The 8,216-nt window shown below is 28.2% G+C and overlaps 1 protein-coding gene across 1 annotated transcript in view; it reads right to left on the bottom strand.

Annotated features, from left to right (window-relative positions):
- LOC102673240 (receptor-type tyrosine-protein phosphatase kappa) overlaps nucleotides 1-8,209 on the bottom strand; it is a 107,600-nt gene extending 99,391 nt beyond the window's left edge. The window contains exon 1 of the mRNA XM_006613057.2: nucleotides 7,626-8,209. The gene's annotated coding sequence lies outside the window, so the exon portion shown is untranslated. The remainder of the gene's footprint in view (nucleotides 1-7,625) is intronic.
- Nucleotides 8,210-8,216: the final 7 nt, after the last annotated feature.

Below are 8,216 nucleotides of genomic sequence, written 5' to 3'. Positions count from 1 at the left end.
TACTTTTTTTTTTTTTTTTTGTGAAAACAGAAAAACTACGCGAAAAGGAAAAATTAAAATTGATGACACTATCTCTATTACTACATCTTTATTTAGAATTAGAAATATTTAATTATATTATAATTCATAATTTTTGTAATAATTGTAAATTTTACAATTACGCAATTCAATAATTTTCCACGTTCATTAGAAATATAATTTTTATCGTAAAGTGAAGTATATTTTGTCGTGAGAATGAATCTGTTATAATAATGACATTTCAGAACGTCTTATTCCTCTCCTTCTTTTGTCCTATCCATCACGAATCTTTGATAATCTCGCCGCCTTTCATTGACAGGAAGAAGCTTTGAATATTCGAGTTTCACGCTTGTCGAGAAAATGTTTTTCTCACGGTGATAACGAAATTTTACATCTCGAAACGGCGTAGGTGTGTCTTTTTAATGGAAGAAGATAAAACGATCGTGAATCTTGGAACTTTGTACATATATATATTTGTATATCTAGAATAACATTTACATTGATCGATTGAAAAATATTTCAACATTAATGTATATATATATATATAATATTGAAGAGGAATATTTTTCAACATATAAAAGAAAATAAGATAGAATAATTTTTATTGATTTCCTTTCAACGTGATTTTATTTAATCACGATATTGTTCAAATATATAATGGAATTTTTTAATATAAGTATACAATATAATTAAAAAAGGAAAGGAAATTCTTTGGAAAGTTTTTAAATCCAATTACGATTAAAGTTGAATAACGAGAAGATAATTCCATCGAGGATAATTCCTCTTAACCTCAACGAAACTCATCGATATGTTTATTTTAACTTTCGACTCTGTTTCTCATCCACTCGCCTCATCCTTTTCTATATTCGACAAAATAAAGAAAGAAACTTGGAGCCATATTGGGATTAAATTCCGACTCCGTTATATTCTTAGATACTCATCTTGGATCTCGATTTTCGTACAGTTATACAATTTTTACTATAGTTTCTAAAATATTCTCTAATTTCTACTTAACATTATCTTCCTTAGATATTAGATTAAAACTTGGATCTTCTCAACAAACAATCACTGCTGTTTCACAAATATTCGCGCAAAATCTTTCGAAAAAGATTTAACTCTTAACAATTTACAAAACAATTATCCTCCATCACCATCCATCACTACATAGAAACCTTTCAAAAAAAAAAAAAAAAAAAACCTTTCCTCGACTAACAGCTCTACAATTTCCACTCGAAAAACAATATTTCCAATATTTCAACTCCCTCGCGCCATCACGTTCGCTTTTTCACTCCTCCATCCCTCCCACGCGTGCAAGAAACGCAAGAAGACCTGTCGCAAGCTACGTGACCACGTCCTGACCACGACCATCCATATCCATCCATCCATCCATCCATCCATTTCGTTCCATCCTTGAGAAAGAAGGGTTATCCTTCTTTGGAAATGCATGTAAAATCGAACGATCGAGGACGATAGATGATACGATCTCGTCGACATCGTTAATCGGGTGTTTTCGTTCGATCCATGCACCACCACCACCATCACCATCCTCCTCGTGGCGGCTACACGCGCTCGTGTAAATCCAACGGTATTCAACGACGATGTGCATTAAGACCAAGCTCGCCGGTAAAGCACCGTAATTCTGCGGCTTAAACGTTTACGCGGTTATTATTCGACGATAAATCCTCGACTAGGCGCGTGCATTTCGCGGTGACTCGAAACGATCCGTTTTATTAACCCCTTGACGGCGTTCCTCGTGTTTCGTACGGGCTGTGAGCCCGCGTAATAGATTGTTGAACAATAAATTTCCCTCCTCCCTATTCATATCTTCCTTCAAATATTTTTAAATCGGAGATATATTTGGAAATAATAAAACTGTCTTCCTTCGTGTATATATAGATCATTTTGGATAAAATATATCGGTGTATCGGTGTTATTTTTACGTAAATTGTTTGTTTCGACTCGAAATTTAATTCTGGAAAAATTGAGTCGATGCATAGTTTCATTTTTAAATTAATCTTTTTTTTCTAAATTCGAAAAATCGAAAAATCAAAAGCTATTTTAATTGTCGAGAAAAATGTGTAGGATAAAGGAGAAAAATAAAAAATATCTCGATGAATTTGCCGTGGAGGAACCGTTCCATCTTCTTACCGATAGGGACGCTAATTACATTATTCTTCGTAATTACGTGACACGACGATTCGAATCCTGTCTCTTTGAGGAGATTAATCCGATTCGCGAAAATTAAGAATGCCACGGAATGAATTTATCGTCGGTCGTTGACTCGAATTTACGAGCATCCCGCGAGAATCTCCCTCTTCGAGATTCTTTTTTATTTTTTCCTTCCTCCTTTTCACCTCCACCTTATCTTGCTACCTTTTCTTTCTTCTCCTTTCCTTTCCTTTCTTTCCGTCTTTTTCGTGTACATTCTTTTTTTATTTTTTTTTTTCTTTCTTAATTTTTCGATTATAAATTCGACGATTATCTCGAGAACGTTAAATTCCACGAACGTTTTACTTTTATATCGTGTCCCGCCCGCATTATCTGCCCTAACTGACTTAACAGCCTCCTCGAGGAACAATGTCAAGCAGCCTCATTGTCTAGTCTTCCAGTTTCAGCAAAGACTTCTTCCACTTTCACTCGTGGTAACAAGACTTTTCGACGATGATTGCGCGCAACGCTGTATAAAAATATATTTCTGGATGTTTTGTTATTGCAATGTTCTCTTCGTATTCATTTTAAATTGTATTATATCGGATTCTTTTCGATTTTGGTACGTAGAATCTATTTTTTTGTATTTTGTAAATTATAGATACATTATCGATGGATATTTTCATGAAGAAATAAAATCTAATTAGAGATTTGTTATTTTTTGTATATTTTTGTGTAAATTTAATAACAAAATTATCAAATCTATTAAAATAACTACATAAATTTATTTATCTAGAGATAAAAATTGGACAAATAACCGAGATAAATTAAATTCATAATTCTTTAAAATCATGAACAATGTATATTCATGTATGTACATATTTTCTCGAATATTTCATCTCGCATTTCGATTTCACTGATTCAATACCGAAGACAGATACAACTAAATTGATAAATTTATGACAGTAAATGATAAACAAAATTATTGAAGTGAAATGATGAGTATTGCAAAGAATTTTAAAAATAAAATCACGTTTACGAAACATCGTTAAATTAATACTATTATATTAAGTGAATCTGTCAAGATTAATTATTAGCAAAAAAATTTAACATTTATTAAATTAAATAATTCTGTTGAAAGATAATTTTTTTTAATTTTAAATAATATTTCAGTGATTTTTCAATTAGATTATAAATGATTATAATATATTATAATTTAGCATTAGATTAGATATTAAAGTGATTTAAGTATTTATCACGAAAAATGTGAAATTATGTACAAACCTAACTTATACAATTCTTCGCAACGAATATATTTTACGTAAGTAAAAAAATCCTTTTAGATTTTTTTACTATATTTTCGATACTTTTCAATTTCCTAATCATACGTAAAAAAACGTAGTCTTGGAACAAATTGCGCGGATAATTATCGGAGCAGTATCTTTAATGGATATTTTTAGGTTAAATCCACTGCACAAGGCCGTATGTTTCGTGACTTAATAACCGACCAGGTTAACCGTAGAACCCACAGGTACAATTGCCCATAGCACAAATCGTCCATTATTCGAATTTGGTCGTTTTGCTCCTGAGAGATCTCGACCGGAAGTCGCGAATAATGGATACGAGTGAGAGTTCATGAGTGGAAGAACATATAACGACTCGTGTATAAGCGTTAATCTTTCCTCTGATATAATTAATAAAAATTTTTCAACTTTCTCGTTTAAATAAAAATTTAATTGCGATTTTAAATTGAAAGATAATGAAATAAAAAAAAGGAGGAGGATGAATAAAGAGGAAGAGGAATAGTTGTCTGATAAAGAGAAATAGGAATAGGATGATAAAAAGGGAAAGGAGGAGAATGCTGAAAGTAAGGAAGCAAAGGGGGATAATAAAGGAGAAGAGGAATAGGATAATAAAAAGGGGGAAAAAGACGATGATAAAAAGAAAGAGAAAAAGAACAAAAGTGATAAAGAAAAAGAGGAATAGGGTGATAGAAGAGAAAGAGAAGGATGATAAATAGGAAAAGGATAAGAGTGATAAAGTGAAAAAGGAGGAGAATGATAAAAGGAAAAAAAAGAATTATGATAAGAAAAATGATTTAATTTTATATGATTAAATTTCATTAGATATGTCATTAAATTTCTTGGTATATAATTACTGATAATTAAAAACCTACTAAAAAATTAATTACATTAATATTTTATCTTATGATCATTATTATTTTTTATCCTCAAACCTTGTTGAAATGAATGAAATAAATTCTCGTTTATAAATATTAAAATTCTTTTTTGTAATTATAATTGATTTTTTAATAATATATATATATAATTATAATTAAAAATAGGAAATTATAATTTTTAATTATAAGAAATAATTATTAATAATCTTTAAAAATCGTTATTTTATTATTAAAATTTTTTATAATATAAAATTTAGATTGTTATTTTAATACAATTAATATTAATTTTATTAATACATTTAATATTTTTAATAAGAAATACCTATTGATCTTATACCAACGTAATAATTAAATAATTTAAATAATCGGAAAAATCGGATCTTTTAAAAAATTCTAAAAGATTCAATGCTATTTGGAATTTTAATTTAACTATATCCATCATTATATTTCATTAAGTCAACTATTTTATAACCTCACTTTTTTATCTTTTCGAAAATAAAAAAGTTTTTAATATGCTTCTCAATCTAATTAGTATATATAATTATATATAATTTTATTTTATGTTTAATTATTAACTATCACAAAAAAAGATGAAATCAATAATATGTGCAAAATAATAACAAAATAAAGAAACGAGATATCGATACGTATTAACGCGAAAGAGTTATTCAAAAACAATTGAAGCAATGATTACAGAAAATTTTCAACAAAATTTCTCTAAGAATAATCTGGGACGAGAAATGATGAGGATTGAAAGAATAATCATCAAAAATATACATATATAGGCTCGTAATGATGCATTTTTCGCATGAAATATTACATCACTAATTGGACAGCTCCTTCAATCCTCAATATACTTTGAAATATCGATGTTCAATAAATGTGTCTGCAACTATATGTATTCATAAAACGAATACAGAAAAAAAAATATCGAGAAAAAATATTTTTCTGCATATGTATAAAATGTATAAAAATATTAATTATCTGTTATTATTATAATTGGTAGCAAAAAAGTACACATGAGAAAATTTTGAATTTAAAAAATATAAATAAAATTAAATTTATATATTTAAAAAAAATTTCTGTATATTTTTAAATTGAAAAAATTAAATAATGGAAAATTTGAAATAAATAAAGTTGATTTGAAGATTATGTCAAAAAAAATTTAAATCCTTTCAAATAAAAAAGTTGAAAAATTAATTAATTAATAGAAAAATAAAAAATTATAGGAAAAATCTGTTAATTAGAAAAACTGGCACAATTAAAAAATTTTAAAAAATATTTTCTAAAAATATAAATTTCAGAAAATAAAAAATTTTTTTTTGAAAAATTAATACGTAATTTTCAAAATTTCAAATATCATTTTCTGTATTTATTTATTTCTTTTTTTAATTTTTTTATTTCTTTTTTTATTTTTAAAAAAATATATCCATATCATTTTTTAATATGAAAATCCAATTATCATACAATATTTTTCATATTGTAAGATGAATAATTTAAATTGAAAATCTCGAATGAATTTAAGCAATTTTTAATCCAGGAAAGAGAAGACATGTTTTAAATTCTTTTCAAAGACTTAACTATTCACGAACATCATTGTTCGTCGAATGCGAAATGTTCTCTAGTTTCTTAAAAAATTTCTATCAAAAATTATACGTAGAGAGATTTGATGGAAACTCATTTGAAAATACGAAATTTAATTTTATAAGCCATATTAAAATTTTTTCCAGATAAGAAAATTTTAATGAACACCCATCTATTTTCAAAAATATGAAAAATTTTTATCTGTAATGTATAAAAAATTTCTATTTTTATATATATCTAAACAATCTTTGAATTATATTAATATGTAGAAAAAAAATGAAAAATTTTAAAACTATTTTAATATTTCCAAATTATAAACAAATTTATATAAATTATTTATAAGAAATTATTTATAAGAAAATTATCATTAAGAAATAAAAAAAATTTTTAAATGTTCATAATAATTATTGATTTATATCAACATACCAACATATATCAACACTTATATCAAATATTCTATATTATGTGTTAAATTTCTTAGTATAACATAATAAATTATTTTAACTTTACAGTTAATCTTATATTGAAAATGAATACCTAACCTATAATTAAAAATATATGAAATGATTATATAAATTAATTTTTCAAATATAAAAATTAATGAAAATCATTGAAATGAATTAATAAAAATCAATATTATTTATAGTTATAAAGAGAAAGTGAAAAAAAAACATACCTTTTAAAAGATTGTCCTAAATTTTCAAGATTATACATGTTCGAACGCAGTCCAACGATCCATGTGATATTTCTCGTATCGTATTCTCATATATATATCTGGTATCTTAATGGATGATCGAGATCGCAATGAACATATTGGCAAATAATATCAATATAAAAATAAACGACACGTCACAATAAACATTTTTATTTTTGGACTCGTCCATTGCAATTATATTTCTTACTTAGTACGTTCGAACATGGAATTCAAAATGGAAAACCACGATCATACACCACTTACAATTTCACTGATCATTTTAACCGTTCCACCCCGAAATTTACGATCGATTATATATTTGCATTTTCGGAATTTCGTCCGCACTCGTACTTTATTTTGATAGTAATATAAATCAAAAGTTTTAAACATTCTCAAACTATTTTTGTGTCAGGGCACGCGTGGCTAGTTCACTACTTTGCAACACTACAATACTACTGTAGACAACAATAATAATAATAGTAATATATTAATGGTAAATATTAATAATTATATGGACGAAAAAATCATGATAAAAAATATTTTTCAAAATATTAACGAAATAAAATAAATATCAACTTTAAAAGAAAAATTAATATATGATTAAATCTGTCATTTGACTAGATTTGTCACTGATGACGTAGACAAAGTATATCGATATATCGATCGCACAAATTGAATATCGAATAATCGAATTGCCTAAGAAATAATGGAAATGATAAAAAACTTTGAAGTTGGGTTATAAGAAACAATTTGTATTCGTTAATATTGTTGGCAAACATATTATTCCACGTGTATATAATGTGTTATATAAATCCGACACTTTCGCGGGAATATATATTTACGCGAATCGAACTACCGGTGATCCATGCGCAGCGCCACACCGACACTATAGAACCACGTATATGTTAAACTTTCCCTCGCACTTAAAACGATATAAACGCTGAAATTGCTTTATATAAACATCGTTAAACGAAAAAATGATAAGAATATTCGCATACATACCTTGAAGAACAAGCTCGCCAATAGAACGAACACTTCGACCGGCAAAAACAGCTTTTCCACGCGTTTCTCCCAACCTAGACGCGTTTGTATAGGCGTGTACACACGCAGCAACAATGGACAGTTGACACCTCTCGATATCCCCTGACGAACAATCGATCGGAATCAAGATAAACAGAGATCCGCGTTGGATAATCGAATACGATGGTGACCAGGCACAGGACGGAATAACAAACCGAATGCACTTCGTACGTGTCAACGGTCAGCTTCCGCTAACTTCACGCCTATATGCCGGTCTTCTCATCGATCCACAGTAAATCTCGTTCGATTCCGTTTGATCTCCGTTAACTTCTCGCGTAACTTGTTATGAGAGCCAGCCACACATACACATATACATATACGCATATACACCCGTATATGTGCAGAATAAAACGAGACGAAATAAGACAAGCGATGCTTACGCGCATATACATGCACAAAGAACGTGCATGACAGCAAAAACGAAAAAAAAGAGGCAAACACGAGAGACGAACAATCCGATGAATAGAAATTCGACTGGTTTCACGAATACACGTCTGACACCGGAGTGAGTAG

This window comes from Apis dorsata, unplaced genomic scaffold, assembly GCF_000469605.1.
Source record: "Apis dorsata unplaced genomic scaffold, Apis dorsata 1.3 scaffold_132, whole genome shotgun sequence".
Taxonomy (NCBI): domain Eukaryota; kingdom Metazoa; phylum Arthropoda; class Insecta; order Hymenoptera; family Apidae; genus Apis; species Apis dorsata.
Note: the sequence above shows the minus strand (reverse complement) of the source record. Positions and strands in the feature narration are given on the sequence as shown.